Here is a 23,124-nt window from a genome sequence, read left to right as displayed (position 1 = left end):
GTTACAGACCACAACGGGGACTTTAGAGGAAGTACGGCAGTGGTGGCACGTAAGAGGAGTGTGGCTATGCAGTCTGCTGAGTGTCACAGTAGAACTGCCAGGAAACTCTACCACAAAGAGCTGGTCTATTTTTGATCATATTAAGGGCCTTTTGGTCTGAGGTCAGCCATTGGACTGGCATCTGATATTGTCTGCATCATCCATACAAGATGATGCCAGGCTGGGGGGAACATAGACCTTTTGATCCATGTGTACAGCCCCTAGAGATTAATACATTAATATAATCCTTTATGTGGATTTTAAAAAACATACCATGTTTAAGTATATTTCCCCTCCCTCTCTTTTACAAAACAGGTGAACTTATTAATAGACACATTTCTACACTTATCAGTTCAAATCCATCATTGCGCTAGGAAACAGCCACCTCAACAAAACAGGACACCCCGCCTCTACATTGCTCTACATCACTTTGAAATTTGCTCTATAGAGTTTTCCTGCCCTCTAGAACAGTTTTTAAAGATGCTTGGGAGTCTAAAACAGGATTGCTATGCCAGGGTTCGCAGACCAAACTGCAAGCCTGTTTGCAGACAACGGGATGGATCAGCAGGGTAAAGAGCTACCACGATTCACTCAGCATGTTGTCTTTCTAGAAACCCGGGTTCATGGGTTCAAGAAAAAAGCACCCAAGATAGGTGGTGCAAGTGGTGTTACTAGGGCTGGTGTCACCTAGAGCAGTAACTCATGGTGTCACCCCCATGGACTGCCTCCCATACCAGATCATACTGAATCCATAGCAATGTTTTTGGTACTAATGTTACTCATAAATCGTAATTCCTGTACATCACTGACTGTAATGGCAGAAGTAGTGACATACACAACTACCAAAATTAAAATTATACCTTTATATTACAATATCATACGCACAGCCTAAATATATTTACATTTGCATAGTTTCATATGGTTAAAGTGAAAATTTGGTAAGAAAACAACAGAATTCAAAGTAATAAAGTTTAAGAATGACATCAAAATTATGTTCATTTTTAAAGTTAAACTTGACTGTTACATGGGATGCCTTAATGGATTAGATTTTCATAATCAATAACAGCCCAAATAATGTGGAAGTTGTAGAGAAATGCATATGCAAATATACTGTCAATGAAATAATGCCAAATAAATAAGTAAATAAGAACGAATACACAAGCATTTCTGCACTTAGTGAACATCTCAACTAAAGATGTATCAACATTGCAGATATAAAGTACTTTGATACCACTTGAACTGCCTTTATTTTATCCTTACAGAATCCTGGGACTTGTAGTTTGGTGACAGACAGCTTGAATACTTCATCAAACTATAAATCTCAAGATTCCACAGGATGGAGCCATGACAGTTAAAGTGGTGCTTTATTTCCGCAGTGTGGATACATCCTTAATCAGATTTTTCCTTGTGTATCTTGTGTATCAGTTCATCAAAATCAATGCCTTTCACCAACTCACTTTCAACTGATAATACTGCGAGATTGGAAAGCCTTGACTGATTCACACAGCTGGCTAGATATTGAAGAACAGAACCAGAAAAAACACAAGTACACCTGGCAAAGCCATTCTACTAGGAAACCTGTGTAGAACATTAGATCTCTCAATCCTAAGGAATAGCCACTAATAATCTGCATGGATAAGAGAAGGGCTAAAGTGGACCAAGGTACCTCACACACATCCACTGTGAAAACAACAATAACTGATCTCTATATAAGACACTGAAGGATATGGTTTTAACACCACCAGGATGGGAAATTCTCAGCACCAAATTGAAAAGTTATGATACATATTATCTGTCCTAATGATGCTTTAATGGAGCCAGTGTAGTGTAATGGTTTGAATGTTGGACTAGAACTCTGGAGATCAGGGTTCAATTTCCAACTCATTCATGAAACCCTTTGGGCAGTCTTGGGCAAATCTCATGCTTTTATTCTCAGGGGAAGACAATGGCAAACCTCTACTGAACAAATCTTGCCAAGAAAACCCAGTGATAGGGTTGCCTTAGGGTTGCCATAAGTTAGAAATGACATGAAGGCACACACAACAACAATTAGACATTAACAATAATTCATACTGTACGTGAACAGTCAACACACAGCAGGTCTGTTCTGATAGTCTTTATATTATACATAAAATGCCTTGGATCTGCCCAAAATAGAAGGAAATTTCTTTTTACAGCACGCCCGCTCCATAAACGGGTGCGCCATACGTGGCTTCCACTTTATGCGGAAGCCATGCTGCAATACAGAGAATGGCACGCGCGCCCATGGCTCGCATGCAACACATCGCTGCGAGCACAAGCCCCATTCTATTGAATGGGGCTTGAGTTTATGTCGTATTTGCCTTACGCAGAGGGGTCCGGAACAGATCCCCGTGTAAGTCAAGTCTGCACTGTATTTGCCTTGGACAGAAACACACAACACACACACACACACACACAAATCAGAATAGTATGTGTCCTCATACTCAAATCTTGACTGTCATATCTGTACAGCAGTATTAATGAATCATATTTTTAAACACAGGAATTAGACTGTTTATCCTGCAAGGCCATGTTGGCCCCTTTGGTGATTTTTCTCAAGATAACCCAAAGAAAGACAGAAGGGAGACAATAAAGAAAATAGATCAGGAATTTAGAGAAACAGATTTTAAACAGAAGACATAATTTAAGAAGCAGGAGCAGCTTCCTTGAGAACCTCAAGCAGGTTTAAGTCAAAGGGTTCTGCAGGAACTGCCAAGGTCAAGTAGAAAAAACAAAGTAAGAAATAAATCTAATTTCCTTAGGTCTTCATCTTGTGTTCATCCAGGCCACAGGGTATTCAAACACTTTAATCGGCACAGGAAAGTGCAAACATCTCAAGACCACTTGACATATTAAAAGCAATGGGCTCGGCAGGTTTTTTCCACCATGCTCTTGTTGAGCTTTAGACATCAGATAGATAGAAAGATAGAAAGAAGCCCTGAAGTTAAGTTCTGTTTATTTAATTTTTATTTTGCCTTTATGCCAGCTTGGAGAAAGCCAGTGCCACTCGTATAATGGTAGTCAATGAGCTGGTCCATGGACTAGTGCTGATCCATGGAAAGCTGTAATCAATGGGCACCAAAATGGCCACAAATCTCCTATCCTGGGAGAAAAGTGGGGTTTAAATTCAATATATAATAAAAAATAAATGGTCCCAGTCCCTGGCACACTGGGGGGGAAAACCCTGCTGCCCCTCACATCAGACAGCTTAGGAAGCATTACTCTAGGGCAGTGCTTCTCATGCTATCTGATTTGGTGGACTAGCAATTATTCTTTTCCAGTATGCCAGGGATCAGCAACATATTTTATGCCCATTAGCTACATTGTTTTTTTCTTCTAGGAAACTCATTATGGACTGACAGCCAATAGCCTGGGGAGCATAGTACTGGTCTCTGAAAAACCACTTTGAGAAGCACTAGTCAAATGAGTTGATTCTCTTCCTACCAGCTTTCACGTATATCTCCAGCCTTGAATCCCTCTCCACCTTGCAAAGGTACATACTACGCTACTTGTGTTGTATCTCAAAAAGTTTCAGGTTTTGAAGCATTTTGAATTTCAGATAAGGGAGGCTCACCCTATAATGTTAGTGTTTAAAAGTTTGAGAAATTAAGTTTGCATAATTCCTATTAAGACTTTTTTTTTGGTTTAGTGAATTTCTAACTATTTTTCATCAGCATAGAAACTAAAACATCTGAAGGAAATTTGGACATAAATGTCAGCATAACATACATTACAATTGCTGTTCAAAACACCTACGGATTTCTTATGTATTCCCAAATACTAATTCAAACTGACATTGATTGTTGTTCTGCTTAGTCACGTGTAAATGAAAGAAACTATGGGGCATTCTAATTGGTATAATTAGTCAATTCACTTGTCCGCCTGCGCACTTCTTGATGTTTATTTTAGGCCTTTTTGGAGCATGCAGCAGGAAAAACACCAGACCATTAAAGGCTTATGTATAAAAGATTCAGAGGAGAGTTCTTTCAGCACATGCAGATACGTGCGGGAGTCAGTCCAATGTCAGGTGGCCACTTTCACACTACAAAAGAAGAGAAAGGGTGACACAGCTCTGTAATATTATTTTCATGTTAATATGTGTCTAATGTGTATGTACAAATTCCTGTTTAGAAATAATAATATACAGTAATTTAAATAGAAATATAGTACATCAAACTTACTGGGAGGGAGGGATAAAAATGCTGGGAAAGGCGGAGGGAAGCAGAAAGAGAAGGAGGCCAGATGCTAGATGGATGCACTCTATTAAGGAGGTCACAGGTATGAATTTGCAGGAACTAAACAAAACAGTGGAGGACAGGGAGTCTTGGAGATGTCTCATTCACAGGGTCGCCATGAGTCAAGTTTGACTCAAGGGCAGTTAACAACAACAACAAAATTATCAAAAGCCAGAATTGTGGAGTGGTTTGAGCACTGGACTACAACTCTGCAGATAAGGATTCAATTCGGCCATGGACACCCACTGAGTGACTATGGGCATATTACACACTCTCAGCTCCAGAAAACCCAGTAATAGGTTCATCTTAGGGTCACCATAAGTCAAAAGCGATTTGAAGGAACACAACAACAGTCTATCTCACCACAGTACCAGCTCAGTTTATTGACTAGGTATTAACTCTGATGAACAACTTTGAGGCACCCCTGTTCTTCTTAAGGAGAGCAGAGGTGCCTCAAAGCTGTCCATCAGGAGTTAATATCTGGTCAACAAACTGACCAGGTACATGTCCACTTGGTTACAGTGTTCTCCACCATGAACTTTATCTTAAAACTGGCCTTTGACATGTCATCAGCCTCATCAGCCTTTTAGACAGAGGGGACACCTTCACATTTAATGTGGTGTCATAACTTGTTGGTTGAATTTACTGTCTGATAGAGCAAGTCACTTTGATAAAACTGTGTTCTTAGAAAGGCATATATATATATATATATATATATATATATATATATGCAATAAATAAAAATATAAGTAGCAAATGGGCATTGGTTGGACCAGCAGACCGAATACAGATTTCTGTGAAATAGGGCACAGGGCCATCCTGGTTCAGTGCACCTGGAACAAGGCCAAAACAGAATACTTTTTGCATTTACAGTTCCAGCCCCCAGTTTTACAGAAGGGAAGCTGGAACAATCAGTTTTTGAAACTTCTTTTCCAGCTGTTATTTTTAATTCTGGTTGCAGTTAACAGAGTTTAGGGGAAATTTCTTCTCTCTCCACAACAAACTCACTGAAGGCGAGGAGACAACAGAGATGAAATCATGAGAGTTTCCTCTGTTTGTCTGCCATTTGGATGCTGATGCTGTTGTGCTCAGCACTTGTACTGAAAGGACTGGACACATTCAATTGTCGAAACCAAAGCTGCCAAGAACCAAAAGGGTTGAGGGGTTTTGTTTTTCATTTTCAACTTCTGTCAGTAGGGTAAAGGATACAACAGGAAAAGAACCTGCATCCCAGCTTTAAAGGGTAATGCCAGGGAAACTAGGTAACCATCTGTTAGCAATTGATTCAGAATATCCTACAAATGCCTATTCTCTCTCTGGAAGAAAAAATGCAACAATCGTAAGTTAAATAATTAAGAATTTGCTACCCTTTAATGAGACACAAAACCACCCGCATGTAGTTATCTCACCCTGCCAAGATGGTTGGGGTGGCACTGCCAAAGGAGTATTATAAAATGAATCATGTTCTGCAAATATTTGAAATATGAGGGATCCTATGATTTGTACAGTAGGCTCTTATCCATGAGCTTGCCATTCACAGATTTGAGCTTCCATGGATGACAAGCCCTTTTATTTTTAATGGACATGAGTGTATGTGACTGCACCAGCAGCTGTGCACACATCACGCTGCCATAGGAAACAAGAGGACTTGAGATCCCATGTTTTGTTGTTATCTGCGGGGTGCGTGTGTCCGGACTGGATCCCTTGTACATACAAAGGGACGACTGTATTCAGAAAATGGCTCCACAGGTTGATAAGAATCTTGCTGAAGTAAGAGAATAGAGAGGTAGATCTGAGGATGATCCATGCCAATACTGACATATGGAACAGTTTCTTTAAAGGAGTTTAAATTTTAATGAGCAACTTCCAGAAATCTAACAGGCATTGAACTACCATTTTGTATGGATGGTTTTGGTTGTAAGTTGAGTTATTGTAACTTCAAATGGTAAGACTATAAGAAGACCCATGTTGGATTCTGATCCAAAGGTTTATCTAGTCCAGAATTCTGTTCATATAGCTATCAGTCACTTGCCTATGGGGAGCCCACAAACAGAACAAGAGTGTGTGCCAGTTTCAGTTGTGCAGGAAGATAGTTGTTTGCAGTCAGAAGACAAATCTATGATCTACAGACACCTCTCTGACACTGACAGCCACCTAATTCCATAGTGAAGCTACAACTCAATACACCATCACATCTATGTTGCTTTAATAACACTTGGCACTTCAATTTCCTGTATTAACATGGAACACCCTTAACACAATACATCTGGCAGTCACTAATGTATGAGTTTGTTAGTACAGCATTTTAAACTGAATGGGTTTGGTTAATGGAATTGAATTACATTTTGAAAAGGTTAATTGTTCAGGTAACTCTCCGAGCAGGAAAACATGAAATTGAAAATGAGAAACTTGGGTCATAAAAAAAAGAGAGGAAGAAATATCATAATTGCTAAGAAGCTGGACACAACTGAGAAGGATAAGAATTCACGCACAGGAACTGCAACTCAACATTTTAAAGATTTGCTGTTGGCACCATCTACATTATTAGTTGGTTTCTCACAAAATCAAGAGTCTTTTGACATATTAGTATTGTTTCATAATTCCCTAGTGAATGAAAGCACATTGGATTAGATGCATTACTGAAGCAGCGCTGCTCACCTGCTCTGAGGATAGATTTGCCTCAGGGCCATTTTAAGGAAGCACATGAAAGCAGCAGAACCTTGTGAGGACTACTGGAAGGGGGGGTGTTACCTTACAAGGAACCCTGATCTCCCTTTCTGTGTAATTCGTATTAGGGTTCAAAAGGTAAAAAATAGGATTGGGATTGGCATGCACAGCAGAAATACTGTGCAAGCAGAATTAAGATGGACGCAGCCTCTTTTTTGGCTGGGAAAAAAACACGCATGTACTGTAGTGTCCTCTTGAAGAATATGTCATTATTTGAAATTACCTTTGCATTTTTCCTTTTCTCTTTTTTTGAGCGCATGCCTAGGTGGGAGACTGTAAAATGATTCCCTTTCCAAAAGACCAGTGCCTTCTTCAAACATAAACTCCTGTTCTGAAATAATATTTCCGCAGTTTTGAATGACAATTCTCACAATGCTGTATGAGGGTGTGTGTGTGTGTGTGTGTGTAATTAGTACATATGGCTTGTAAACTATGAAGGTAATCATTGTTTAATGTTGAGAGTACTGAACAACAGTTTATTTTGCCTTCTCCACTCCACTTTCATGGGAACTGTTGTTACTCGCCTCAATCCCTAAAAAGGAAGAGGCGGGATTTTATTTATTATTATTATAAAATCTGAGCACATGTTTTTCAGCTGAATGCCACATTTATCTGAATTTTTACAAAGACTCCCCCGCCTGCATGTGTATGTGACCTCTGCAAGACTGTGGGGCCTAATGTCTTCCTTGGAGGAGAACAAGAGGACAAGTGTTCTGATTTTTGTTAATGCATTATACAAATTTGCTCTTCCTATTTTCTTAAAATCGAGCAAGTATTGCTTGACTGGATCCCTACACTCCAATATCTACTTTATCTTGCCTTTAAGTCCAGCTTTCTGAACGGTGGTTACCATGATAAGCTTAAATCAATTTAACTGTATTTATTTACATTCCCTTAGTTGTGCAAATGTCATATTGCAAATTAATTAAAATAATAATTCCGTTAAATGCTGCAGTCCCATATATGTCTACCCAGAATCTTAATTCATTCAATAAGCTTAGGTAAATAGCTGGGCAGAGCAACAAAAATAGTGTTAAGGAGAAATGGAGCAGGAAGTCCAGTGCTGACTCCCAAGTTCTACCGGCTCCTTCTATCAAGCGGAGAGAGGAAGGCATTGCTCCCATCACATCAGCCTCAGGGTGACAAATTTTAAGGGCCACAAAGATATTTTAATTCTTTATACTTGATGTCTTCAGTGATTTAAATTACATTTATAATTATATTATATTCAAATTAATATTTATATTAGAAGGATGTTGGATTTCTTGACATACAGATACAAATTTGTTTCATAATGACCTTTTAGAAGATTTAACTATCCTTCGCGTAGCCTCCAATATCTATGCAATCTCCCAATCTCTTGAGTGTTCATTATTTCATTTTAATGGGATAGCTCAGAAAATATCTGTACTCTATCAATCTGTTTATCTGTACTCTATGTGGGTGACTTTGGGCAAATCACACTCTCTTAATCCTTAGAAGAAGGCAAAGGCAATCCCCCCTCTGAACAAAACAGGCCAAGAAACCCCAAGGATAGGTATGCCTTAGGGCATCCATAACCTGAAGGCACACAATAGCAGTAGGAGTGCCTGGTGTTAAGTCTAGAAGTGGCTAAATCTTCCTAAATCTAAAGGAAGGTCTGATGAGCAGATTTTGCAGAAACTGCTTAAGACGTCATTTGCATCACAGAGGTTGTTCCACCATGGAAATTTTTACCATCAACTTCTGTGCTGCCCTCTTTTTGACTTAGGCTAGCAATGCCAACTGGTGCCCCATCCTGGCCTCAGTACCCCGTGCTTCCTGATTTGTTCCAAAAACATTTCAAGAAAACACAAGTAAAATCCATTGCAGACTTTCTCCTCTGTACCATCCAATGTATCACCTGAAAGTGTGAATTCAGACTGGATGAGGCCAGGGTAAGGACCTCCCCTGGAATGCTACTCCTCCTTGGAACCCTGCTCTTGGTGTCATTAGTCTCTATATCCATCTCTCCATACAGGTGCAGAGATTCTCTGTACAGGAAAAAGAATGTGGACAGTTCTTGGAAGACTGATTCCTCCAGTTGCAGGTGGAAATGTGCACTAGTTGTACCCTGCTACTCACTACACATGGTCAGTAGCAAGCAAGGGCTGCTGCTTGGAGGAGATCCTCCTTCCAGTGCTGGCCAAGTTGTGTGCCATCTTCTTTCCTCTTGAGCCATCCCCACTTAGAGAGGAAAATACAAGTGATGTGGACTCATTTATGGCCTTTCTGTGTGCCCCTCCATCCATAGCTACCTTTGTCTCCCCCTTGCCTGGTGAACCATGCAAGGGACCATGGACTTGTGGCTTTGACTCTCTTGCCACTTATTTTCTTGCTACTCTCCTTTCTGAAGAGGAGTAGTTTTGAGAATGAGTCTCACTCATGGTCCCCCAGGCCAGGGACCCCAGCTTGACAGAAATTCAAAGGAGATGTTGGTGGTCTCATATTGCATTGGCTGGGTCATGATGCAGTTGGGAAAACCAGGCGAGTCTGTGCTGAAACCAATACAGTATCTAATCACTTAGAACTACAGCAGTTAACAATGTAAATGACCCATGGGAACCAGTCCACCTTCCCTATATCATTCTCACCTCTTCCGTTTTAGCCTCCTCTTTCTAAATGCAAACTGTTCTGTTTCATTGCCCTCTGAGGTGCACATGCACAAAGGAAGTGGGTGCCCTGAGGGAGAGTCTCTTCAGAGAAAACCGAGTCAGGCAACATCAGTTACAGTCAAAGTAAAGGCAAGCAAAGGCAGGTCAATTTGCTTTAAGCGTCAACGTAATTGGACAGCTCCCAGTAGACTGTCCAGGTTTTCCTCCCTATTGCAACTATAGAGGATTGTTGTCTCAGCAGAAAAAAGAAGTCAAGTAAATCCTAATGCAGGCTGACAAGATCTGTGCTATAATTGGTCCCACCTCCCGGAGAGAGGTGCTTTTCAGTTTTAGAGGTCCTTGCCCGGTTTTGTCTATGTTGTTTTCTGTAAGGTCAAGGAGACTGAAATGCTGTCTTCTGAAACCCAGGACAATGGTAAGACCATATCTTTCTGCAGGAAGGCCATGAGTTATGGTATCAAAGGTTCTTCCATGCACCTCACTCTTTGCTTTGTCTTCACTGGTTATATTTGAAGGCTCTGGAACTGAGGGGCCTAACAGGAATCTATCTCAGCAATTCACTATGCAAGAAGCACTGGAACAGGATAGCTATGACAGCTCATTAACAAGCAAGCAGTGATTGACAACATATAATGTGCAGACATGTTTCTAGCATATATACAACTACATTTGCATGGCAGAATTGTGGTCTCTTGAACATTGCTAATCATACTGAGTCCCCCTAGAAGGACCCCTACTCATTTTATCCACACACACACACACACAAATCTATGTCACAGTTTATTCACTGATAACAGCTGATATACTGGTCACAGTGCATTGTGTCAGCAATCAGGGCCCAATACTAGAAGGGGGAAAAGCCACACTTTTTATCAGTGGAATACAATGGAGAATGGATACCTGCTGGCCTCCAGATATAGGCTATTGCTAGTGATGGTACAAATGTTAAGGCAGATAAGCCTCTAGGGTATCAATCAACACATATTCACTGCATAAACCTGATGAAATCCACCATGAAGGCAAATCACATAGATGTGTTAAGTGGTTCTCACAAATGTGTGTAGACACTTCACATGTTCTCCCAGATCACATCAGTACCAGGGTGAACTTACTTTGTGAAGGAAATATTCAGGGAATGCCTGCTACTTAGAAGGTGATCATGATATCCTACAGAGGTTATAGCACAATGGCAGAAGGAAATCCTTGAATGCAGAAGGGCACTGGGGTGTGGGTATGTAGGTGTGGGTGTACTAATTTATTTAGAATCCACCCTCCTTCTAAACAAGGGACTCAGAGTGTCTTACAGTATAAGTTAAAAACAAAATACAATTAAAACAATGTACAATTGTCCCTCCACATTCATGGGGGTTAGGGCATCAAGGCCTTCATGAATGTGGAAAAATCACAAATGACCCTGCCTTTTACGGCAGCCATTTCCAGGGTGGGATGGACGACTGTATAATGAAACCTTTTTTAATATATATATATATATATACTACTAAAATTAAAGTAAAAACCTGTATGTTTAAAATGTAACAAAGTCCAGCATACTCCACTTAAAAAGCGCTGTGCACAACCAACTGAAAATCAAAGGCATGATGAAACAAAAAGATAGAAAAACTGAGTTGGAAGACAGGCCACCCAGTCCAACCTCTTGCAGTGCAGGAATACACAATCAAAGCACTCCTGACAGATGGCCATCCAGTCTCTGTTTCAATAACCTTCAAAGATAGAGATTCCATCACTCTCCAAGGCAGTATGTTCCACTGTCAAACAGCTCTTACCATAAGGAATTTCTTCCTAACGTTTAGGTGGAATCTCTTTTTCTGTAGTTTGAATCCATTATTCCATTTCCTAGCCTCTGGAGCTGCAGAAAACAAGCTTTCTCCCCTCTATTGCTTGATATGACATCCCTTCAAATATTTAAACATGGATATCATGCCACCCCTTAACCTCCTCTTCTCTGGGCTAAACATGCCCATCTCCCTAAGGGCATGGTTTCCAGACATTTCCCCATTTTGACCACCTTTCTGTAGACACATTCTAGCTTGTCAACATCTTTCTTGAATTGCAGTGACCACAAGTGGACACAATATTCCAGGTGAGGTCTGACCAAAGCAGAATATGGTTTACTAACATACCACAGTGATGCTGAATTTTACATTTCCTGAACATGGTGAGCCCTCTTAATCTGAGATAGGGCTTACATTTATCAAGTTACATCAATGAGGTCCTGCTTCCCCCTGGCCTCAGTAACCTGCATTTATTTAAGAGCATGTCCCAGTCTGAATTCAAAATTCTCTAGATGTAAAGAAATGACATGTAGCAGATCACATTTGGGAGTGCAATAAATCTGTACTTATCACATGAATATTCCACTCTCTCTTCCCAGCATCTAGGTTTGTGTCTTGAAGAACCTAGCTTAGGGGGCCAATCCAAATTAGTAGGGTTTTGGAATACAAAAGAAATGAGGAAAGAAAACTGACTTTATTCTGAATTCCTACAGTATCTCCTGTGGGAATGGGAATTCCATCACCATACTCTTCTTAAACCAAAAGCTACTTTTGCATGATACATTTATAATGTTGCTCTTGAACTGCATCACTGCCATGCTCTGCTGTGTGTCCATTCCAAATGCGTGTTCCACTGATGTACAGTGATGCATAAAATGATTGGGAAGAGAGAGTTGTTGTTATTTTTCATTTTATGACACGGATGACTGTCAGCTCCCTTTCTCTTTAACTTCTATATCAAAATGTTGTACAAGAACTGTGTAGCTTCAGTTATTTTCTGGTTTCAGTCTTGGATATAAAAACTTACCATACTTTTATGTGCCAATTATAACTTTCTACTACTCTAAAAGGGTTATGGGGGTTATTAAACTGAGTGACGTCAGTATAAAGGAGCATTTAATTATTAATCAGCTAAAACAAAAGTGGTGGGCTTTGGAAAGAGTAGGAAAATTCATTCATTGAAGCTGGACAATAAAACCACTGAAGACCAACATAATTTTAAATATTTGAGATTCAGATCTTCTATTCACCTGCCACAGAAGGCACACCTGGAAGCTGAAATCCTGGCAATTCCATACAGTCCCTGATGCGTTCTTCTAAATTTCAAGGGAGAATCTAGCTGTAGCAGCACTTGAGATATTTTTGAAGATGACTTCCACAACTGATGGAAGTATGTTGGACATACAGAAATATGATGGTACATCAGGACATGGTGCAGAATTACAGTTGCCTCTCTGTTTTCGCAGACTTGGAGTCCGTGTTCCTTGCCCATTTGTGGGCAACAAACAGAGGGGGACAACATGGGGCACGCGTCCGTGGTACACGCGCACGGGTGCTTCCAGGCTCACACTGCCATTCAAGCCAATGGAGCTTGAATGTTGGCAAATTTTAATTTTCTTAGGGGGGGCTGGAACGGATTCCCCCATGAAGGTGGAGAAGCAACTGGATTTTTATGAGATTTCTGTCATATGTCCCTCAAAGCATCTATTTTGCATTTTTTTTTAGGGCTAAGACAGGATCACTTTCCATTAAAACCTGTTCTCATGTTGCATTTGCCTTATTTTGGCTGAAGCTGGCTTGTATGACTGGTTCCTGGCTTGTATGATTGGTGACCTCCCTACAGAGTTCTTGTGTAAATTCTCTAAGAACTGCATACTGAAATCAATAGTATCTACTTTTACACATCTCTATCCTTACACATCTATTTTTATCCATTAAGAATCTATTTTATCCATTATATAAACTGATAGGCAGCTTTGAATAATATTGTACATTTCTTACGTTTCTTAATATGGCTCCTTTAAGAAAATTATTTACACATTTATGGAGCCAGTGTATGCTTATTGCTTTTTTGGATGTGTGGTTTAAAAATATACCATCTCACCAAAGACTTTGCATCTCTGAGTTTGGTAAAACTGAAGACATATTCTACCATTTGAAATAGCTTGTTATTATTTTTATTAGTAATTTTTTAAATTATTTCAATATTGTTAATTGTTTAATTTTATTTTAATGGTTATCCTGTGCAAATTTTCAGCTGCATTGTACTTATTTTAATTTGTAAGGTGTCCTGAGTATCATTTTGGAGGAGAAAGATGGGTATAAAAATGATTGTTCTTGTTGTTATTGCTATTAGTTAAGCTGTTCACTATAAAACCCCCCCAAAAAAATTTCTTGCCCATACTCTCTGTTCTTTATCAAAAAGATCCCCTATATATCTCTTAATATAGAGAGCAATATTTTATAGGCAACACTATTTTTATGACTAAGCAGGAGTGCAAAATTTATTCTGGCTGGTAGAAAATTTTTGTGAAAGAGTAATAAGAATGGTCTGTTACCTTCTAGTACTTAAGTTTTGATATGTAGGAAGGTTACTGTGCCTTTTGTATTGGAAGGGAGTGTTTGTTATCTACTAAACTGTGATTGCCTATGAAACAATAAAGTTACAACTATTTTTTACTAATTCATTTCTATAAAATAATAGCAAGGTTACAATTCATCTTTGTTTGTGGGAGCAGGAATGAGAATTTGTGCAAGTAGGAGTAAATATGCTCTATCTATAGCATTTCTAGAAAGGTACACAGAGCCTTTTTCATTTGGTCTCTACCTTATCAGAGGGCCTAGAAATCCACAGATACTTTGCGACTGTGGTGAGGCTCTGTTAACAGATATCATTCCACCTATCCTACTCTTATCTGCACACAATGCAGGCCAAAGCAAAATGTGAATGACTTTCTGTGGTTTTTATGGAGAACCTGGTGTCATTCTGCACGTATTAGTGCAAGGATCCCATATCCAATGGAAGGAATGGGAAAGAGATCTACAACCAAAGCTTGAGACACTGCCCTGTCTACCACTTTACTGCCTGCAAGCAGGTATATGACCATTTCTCCTATCACTGGAGCCATGGTGACAATGACTTCTATAAATATGCAGCCACTGTGTCATGATATTATTCATGTAAGTTATGTACTAAATATAGTCACATGCATCACGGTATCAGACGATGGAGCAAACAAGTAAATGCCATCATGTAATGATGAGATTTAATATAGAACCAAAACGTACGCAAATTATTCCAGGATCTTTTCTGCAGTACATTAAACAAGGAGAAATCTAGTAATAATTATGTACATTTACGTTCAATCGACTTCAGCAGAAGAATTTACATCCTTAATAGACAAGTCTATATTCTCTATTTAGATATATATCATCTAGAGATAATTTTTATGATTTGTGTGTATTGTTCCATTTGCTTCTATTACTTCTATTCATTTTCCTCTTTTGGTCATTAAAGGTTTTTGATCATTAACGGTTTCCCCCTTCCTTTTTGGAAAAAAACTTTGAAAACATGTATTAAAATTTTTCCAGAAGAAAATAATGTTTAAAATATGATGTGTAAATGCAGATAAAATATGTATGTGGTGCCTCTAGTTGCCATTTATTTATGGTTGATAACAGGTTTTCATGTTGCCTCCCACACAGAAAAGATTTTTTGAACCATGTTGTTTTTGTTCACTGATGCTGCAGAATTATAGAAACACAGAGTTGGAAGAGACCACAAGGGCTATCCAGTCCAATCCCCTGCCATGCAGGAAAGCACAGTCAAAGTACCCCCAATAGAGGGTCATCCAGCCTCTGTTTAAAAACCTCCAAAGAAGGCTACACTGCACACCATGGTCAAGCAGCTCTTACTGTCAGGAAGTTCTTCCTAATGTTGAGGTGGAATCTCTTTTCCTATAGTTTGAATCCATTGCTGTGGCAGTGAAGTAGCCAAAGGGGGGGAGAGGGTCTGTAGGGTCCAGACCCCCCTTCCACTAAATACAAGGAATGGTGTGCGCTGCCACATCACCGTACTCAAGCCCCGTTATAATGGTGGCACTTAGTCTGGACCCCCCCCTTCCCTAAAATCCTGGCTATGTCCCTGGCTCCGGGTCCTATTTTCTGGAGCATCAGAAAACAAGCTTGCTCTATCCTCAACATGACATCCCTTCAAATATTTAAACAGGGCTATCATATTACCCATTAACCTTTTCTTCTCCAGGCTAAACATACCCAGCTCCCTAAGTCGCTCCTAATAGGGCATGGCTTCCAGACCCTTCAACATTTTTGGTTGCCTTCCTTGGGACATACTCCAGCTTGTCCACATCCTTTTTGAACTGTGGTGCCCAGAACTGGACACAGTACTTCAGGTGAGGCCTGGAAGCAGAAAAGAGTGGCAGTATTACATCCCTTGACCTAGACACTATACTTCTGTTGATACAGCTTAGAATCACATTGGCCTTTTTAGCTGCTGCATCACATTGTTGATTCATGTTCCACTTGTGGTCTACTAGGACTCCTAAATCCCCTTCACACGTACTGTTGATAAGCCAGGTGTCCCCTATCCTATATCTATGCATTTCATTTTTTTCCTGCCTAAGTGCAGTAGCTTACATTTCTCCCTGTTGAAATTCATTTTGTTAGTTTTGGCCCAGCTTTCTAATCTATTCAGGCCATTTTGCAGATCCTTTATTCTTTCATCCAAGTAATCGATAAAGATGTTGAATAGCACTGGGCCCCAGACAGAACCCTGTAGCACCCCACTGGTCACTTCTGTCGAAGATGTAGATTAAGCTGGTATTCCTGTACTACCTCTTAACTTATTCAGTGCTGCATTTCCCCTATTGTGTCCTCTGACCCATTTTCCTCAGGTTAAGCACTCTAGTTCTTTCTCTCCATCCAGCCAACTTATAAAAGTAGCTTATTGTGCTTTTTACCCAAGTAAAGAATGTAAAGTGACAATTATGGGGTAAAAAGTATGATTGTCCTTAGGTAGAGCTAGTTTTTAATGGAAAACATCAAATCTGATCCTGTAATGTATTTTCTAGGAGAAACCTTTGAGGAGCATATCAGCACATCATGAGAGGTTTGTTTATGAGTAACACCATTATTATTATTATTATTATTATTATTATTATACTTTATTTATATAGCGCTGTAGATTTACACAGCACTGTACATAGAAACAAACAGTAGTATGCAGACCCCTCTTTTTAAAGGACAGACTTAAATGGTAATAGCAGCTCCCACTTCTTTGTGAGTGAGGATGATTTTCTTAGTGGTTCTAGTTCTAGCTGGGAGAAGTCTGCTTTTTACATCAAGTATAAATTATTTTGTAGTTTAGCTGGCTGCTTTATTATTATGGCCAAAGCCACTATTATGGTTTTTCTCTTATGATTTCTTAACATTTCAGAAAGATCAGCATTTAAAACAAAAGCTATCCTTGGAGCAATACTCCTAAAAGCAAGGAAACTGAAACCACATATCAACCCCCTCCAATGCTAACTCAGAAAATAAGCACACTGATGGGCCTTTCTTGCACTTCTTGTACTTTAATTCATTGGTACTGAATTTTTTACCCTTGAAATCCACTTTTACATCTACATGTGGATGTCATGTACTTCTACTCAGAGATAGTACTCTATCCCAAAAGCAAGGCAACTCAGATTGCCTATATTCTCAACAAAGAAATTCTAGATAGGGGCATATTTGCAGTTGTTGTTCCATCTGGACTTTCACCTCAAGTAAAGATGAGAGGTGCCTTTCAGTCTCTGATACTGCTGACCATTAGAGCCTGATGTCAAACTGCCATTGTTTCAAAACTGGAGGATGTATGATTATTTACTTTCCAGCATGGAAATAAATAGCATTTAGCATTCCTTTATGAGCTCTTTACCTATTCTGGGCTGTACTCGCCTTACTGCATTATTTGTTCTGTTTTTACCAAGTAGAACACTGTTTGCCTTTGGGAGAGAACAGAGGGAAAGTAAGTGTTGACCATCTTTCAGTTTCCATCCTTTTAGAATTGTGTCCCTTAATTTCAGGGACTTTCCTCCTGAAAAACAAACTGGCCCAGTATGTCTCCCTGGCAGCAAGGAATGGGGAACAGTTTGTTTAAATGAAAGGAGACTATAGATGGCCTGACACTTGGCCTGAATTATAACCAAAACATTCACTATCTTGTCCATGCTGTGGCTCCACCATTTCCTTCTTCGTCCTCTTGTTCCATTGCCAAAAACAAACTCCCTTTTGTTGTTTTTAACATCTCTAACAAGGTTTACTTTTTCTGATTTTCTTTCTACAAGTACTGGCTACATGCATATATTCCTCCTAGGTGATTTCCGTTTCCTCCATGTCTTGTTTGTGGCCTAATAAAATCTCGTCATCCAGCCTGATTTCTTCAGGCACCTCTCATTTTTATCTATCATTGGAATTGTTTGTGACTGTGCTTCCTGAGACCCATATTTCCTTATGATTCTGGAGGCTATAGGCCAGAGGTGGGCAGATTCCAGAAATCTGAGTAAAAGTGAGAAAAAAGTGACACCACATGCTTCCATATACAACACACATTCATTTTTACACAACAGCGATACCTAGACACATCAACATGTTGGGGAGATTAGAGTTTCTTTACCCACATCCTCTAATAATTCATTTTGCTCAAATGCTTTGTGCAGGGGAAAATAGTAGCCAAGATGTAATAGTGTAATTCCACTGGATTCCACTGCTTCTACCAGTGCAACTAGGAAAGACTGACCCCCCCACACACACACACACACTTCCGCAGTGCAGTCCACACCCCACGCACAACCTCTGTGATGCCACTGCCTTAGTTTAGCTAAAGACCATTTCAGTCCTAAGATAACACTCTTACAATCAGGCTAACCCTGTAGTATATATCCAACTGACTTTAAACGGCTATTCAGGGTTTATGTAGAGAGTTCTTGTAGCACCTTTGAGATTAACTGAAATAAAGAAGTTGGCAGCAGGAGCCTTCATAGATTACAAAGATTTATATAAATAAAGAATAATAATAATAAATAATAACTTCTTTATTTCAGTTACAGTAGTTTCAAAGGTGCTACAAGATGTCTCTAGATACTGATTCTACAGACTGACATGGCTATATCTTAGTATTCACTGTTTAAATAGACTGTGGCCTAAAATCAACTACTAGACCCAACTAGAGCAGACACATTGTCCATTAGAATTTTATAACTACTGACTAACCATTTTAGCTTCAAATTATTTAGAATTCAAGCCTATGGTTTATATCAACAAAAATAATTCTTTTCATGACGGATCATCTTAATTCACTACTTCAGCTATTGCTTCTGGTGAAAGCTTTGGTTATTATTCAGTCCAAGAGTCAGGCCATCTATAGTCTCCTTTCATATAAACACTCTATTCCCAATACCTTGTTGTCAAAGAGATATGCTGAGTGTAGCTTTCACTGGGTCAGTTTCAGTGTGTACAGACCGGCCATATAGGCTGGTATGGGGGCGGAGTGGGGCCATAGTGTCCTCATGCCACATGCTCCAATTCTGCCCCCATGCTTGTGTGATGCCAACGCCACACCACATGGCAGGCGGTGTCACGGCATTCCTCTGGCACTGCAGCCAGATGATGCAGTGCCAAAGGAGCGCCAAAAAGTCATGGGACTGGCAGCTACGGTGCCTTTTCCACAGGGCAGAAAGGAACCACTTTTGCAATAAGGCCATGGCATGGGATCGCTGTGGCCCCAATCTGGCACTAAAAGGGGCGGCTGCAGGCTACACCTTAGGGGTGGTCTGTTGAACCCCTTTGTTTTTAGGAAAGTCCCCGAAACTAAGGGACACAATTCTAAAGAGATGGAAACATTTTTCTATTTAACCCAGCAAAGCCATATAAGTTTCTCTTTCCTCTTCAGTAGGCACCACAACACATTCACTTTTTGTTTCTGTTTATTTTTCCATTTATAAATGGCAAGAACAGCAACATATCGTCAGACAATGTTAGACAGGACACAGGAAGAGGTAATCCACTACCATATTGCTTAGTTGTGATATTTCACACCCCTCCAGTTACATGGGAATGACTGTCAGTCTTTGTGACACTAAAGGCAGGTTCCATCTGTTGTTCAATTTTTCCTCTCAACCTATCTTCCAGTTCATTTATCAGTTTCCTAGCAACCTATCTCAGTTTTCTATTCTTACATGTAATTCTTCTTTCAGTTCCTGCTGAGAGGCATCCATCTTTCAAAGCTCTTGAACTTTAATTTCTTCCTGCACAGTTTGAATCACATCAAATCTTCATCCTTTGCCCTTCCCATTGAGCAACCTTGTGGTTTATTCTTGAATATAGAAAACATCAAAGGCATTTTAAAAGCCACAATGCAAAACAACTTGCCAGGGGAGTGGAATCTGCAACTAACAAGTCACTGAATAATTGTGAAGCGACTTTGTGGCACAGTGGCCTATACAAAGTAAAATCTGAAGCACTCCTGGTCATATTTGATGCATCACTTTGGACACTTCAATCTCACCTCTAGCTGGTAAAGCTCAAGACAGTCTAGACATTATTTTAAAACAAAACACTAAAACCAAAACAAACAGAAATCAAAGCCAGATAAAACTTAAAATATGTAGAGTCAATACCAAATGGTATCTTCTGAAGAACCAATACCAAGAATTATCTTTAGCAGTGGATCCTACATAGCAAATGGCGGCCTGAATACTCCCATATCAAGAGCACCTGGTAGGCCTCTCTTAGCATCAACGTGACCATTCTACTTGAGTTTCAGATAGTAAGAAGATCACTACTGAGCATGACCTCCTCTAAAGTTTTTCATGCACACTGGAGTACACCGAGAGCAGAAGATCCCAATAGTATCTTGGTCCAATCCACCCAGGTGTTTCTGGTCCAAACCAAAATAATGGAACTGGATGGAGAAAAGTCAGCATTCACTGGAGTGCTATTTGTTTCCTGGCTGTAGCCAATTCCAAGTAACAAGTGCCGCATTCTGAATTTGATGCATCTAAAGAATCTTCACAAAAGAAAGTCTTACTGAATACTTCCACTAGGAGTTCATTGAGTAGATAAATTACCCATCTGCAATAAAAGCAATCCAAAGTGGTAGGCAACGCATTTTCTTTGAGGGTGACAAACTGAGTGCAGGAGTGGGAAGAGGGTAAAACATACCCTGAGCCAGTTCTTTGGCTTTGGAATGTGTTTCTATCTTTCAGTTGTCCAGCTCTTTCTAAATGATGGCAGCATGTTTAAAAGATTAGGGAAACAAAACTGGGAAATGATCCCCAAAAGAAATTCCACTTAACAACCAGAAATCCAATGCAACCACATGAAAGGACTATCATTCTGGGTGAGAATGTTGATAATTATGGCTCCATCATACATTCAAACATCAGGTTTCAAACATAAAAATGTGCCAAAATTAGTATTTCAAAGTACAGTGAATATGTTCTGTGATGGTACTAATCTCAGATTTTCTTTGTGTTCTGTTTTTAGGCACCCAGAATCTTTTAAAAGCTTGTGAAAATAAAAATAGTGTTCCTCAATTTATCTTTATCAAACATAGTTTATTTATTAAGAAATTTATGAAGAAATTCTGTACTGCCAGTTGGTTGCTGTTATTCATTTCTTTTTCTCACCTGCTGAAATATGAATGCCAGTGCTCTTTTTCCTATGCTGTAGCAGAAAAGCATTCAGTGGAGGTTTCTTGCTAGAATCTGTGTCTCCGAACTGTCTTGTTTAAGAATAACTGACATCTTGTCTGAATAAAAAGCTGATTTTTCCCAGTCCATATTGTGCCTCAAGTTCTCATGCAGAACTTGATTCTGTGATAGTGCAGAATCAACAGAATTGGGATTAACCACATGTATTACTATGTTAGCATACAGTGAATCAAAAATAGGGACAGTACAGACCATCCCAAAACAGTGGGCTGGAGTTGTCCGTTTTAACTGTGGAAGGACACCACAGCCGCCAAACCGCACAGCGTCCCTCCGCAGTAAAAAGAACCTGGTTCTTCCAGGTTCTTTTTTGTGGTGCGTTTCGTACAGCATGAGTGCGGCGTGACATACGCAATGCACAGAGACATGCAGATGCATGTGGACAGAACGCCACCACGATGCCACCACCCGTATGGACTAGGATTCCGGAGTGTATGGTTGCTGCGCACTCTGGAACCCTAGTTTTGGTGCCGGCACACCGCTTTTGGCCAGTGTGTCTCATCAGGCCATAGTTGGCAAATCCCTATTTTTCTTAGTGCCCAGTGCATCTTGAAACTCTGTTATTTATCAAAATCCAAAAGGATCTCAGGGTTTCCAACACCCATGAATATGGAGGAAACCATGTGGCATATATACAAAAGCATAATGTGCCAGTGTACATGCCAATCTTATTGTACCATTTGGCTGTGGTAGATCTATGAACCGAGGCTTGTAAAGCAAGTAACTAGTTATCTCCCAGAACCCTCCTGAATTCTTATATATATATATATATATATATATATATATATAAATATTGCTTTTTGGGGGGGGGGGGGAAGGAAGGAAATCCCTGAGGAAGATGTTTGGTTAATTGAACTGAGAGAAGCTAAGGAAATGGATATGTTGACAGAGAGCTTGAGGAACAAAGATATGAAGATACTGTAGTAAATAAGAGATGGAAATGTCTGGATATATATTGTGGGCTTAAGATACCATAGATATGGCACGGCGTCTCAATATATTGATTGTTTTGGATGAAGTTAGATTATAGGCCTTTATTACTCTGAGAGATGCCAACTTGAAATGAGTTATACTCTGCTTCTATCCTTGAATAGATAGGCAGGATAACAAAAGCTAAGAAATTCAAGCTGGATGTGGTGGAATATAGTATATGTTAAGATAGCTAAGTACCATAATGGGTGCTGGAAGTACTTGAAGAGAATTTTAAACGGTAACGAATAAGCATGTATGTTTAATGTATTCGTGCTTTGTTGTGTAATATGTTTGTATTTGTATTTGTTCGGTATTCATATTTGTATATTGTATATATCATATTTTTGTGTAATAAAAATATTAAAAAAATGTTGCTTTCAAATAACAGAAGTCTTGAAAGCAATTCATTCCATTATTATTATTATTATTATTATTATTATTATTATTATTAAACTTTATTTCTAGAGCACTGTAATTATACACAGTGCTGTGTATAATCCTGCCACACAATGTAACTCTTAACAAGTGAGTCATTGCTACTGCTGTCTTTCTAATTATATTTTCATTACTAGATCGATGAACATTTTTTTAAAACCCTTTGGACTGATAAGATAATAGCATAAAATTAAAAAAAAATTCTGTTAGAATGTCTCTTTTTAAACGTCTAGAAGAGTTACCATTTAAACCAATAAGATAAATTTGTTTCCAATCATTGTGGTACTTTTGGAATGTAGACAATTTCATTCCAGCTGTCTACAGTATTTGTAAACTATTATTTCCAAGCTCTGAAAAAAAAGACATACTGTATATGGCTCCAAGCTGTCAGCATGTGGTACAAAACATACCGAAGTAATGAAGCCATACATTCCCTCCGCAACTATAAAAGTAGAATCATGGAATCATAGAGATGAAAGTGACCTCACAGGCCATCCTG

At 39.4% G+C, this 23,124-nt stretch overlaps 1 protein-coding gene across 2 annotated transcripts in view; it reads right to left on the bottom strand.

The window, feature by feature from the left end:
* Nucleotides 1-23,124, bottom strand: part of SORCS2 (sortilin related VPS10 domain containing receptor 2) — a 184,720-nt gene that overhangs the window by 107,332 nt on the left and 54,264 nt on the right. The gene's annotated exons all lie outside the window — the stretch shown is intronic.

The sequence above is a fragment of the Sceloporus occidentalis genome, unplaced genomic scaffold (assembly GCF_023333645.1).
Source record: "Sceloporus occidentalis isolate IW3139 unplaced genomic scaffold, rSceOcc1.0.p SCAF_3, whole genome shotgun sequence".
Lineage (NCBI taxonomy): Eukaryota > Metazoa > Chordata > Lepidosauria > Squamata > Phrynosomatidae > Sceloporus > Sceloporus occidentalis.
This window is presented reverse-complemented; position numbering and strand designations above follow the sequence as displayed.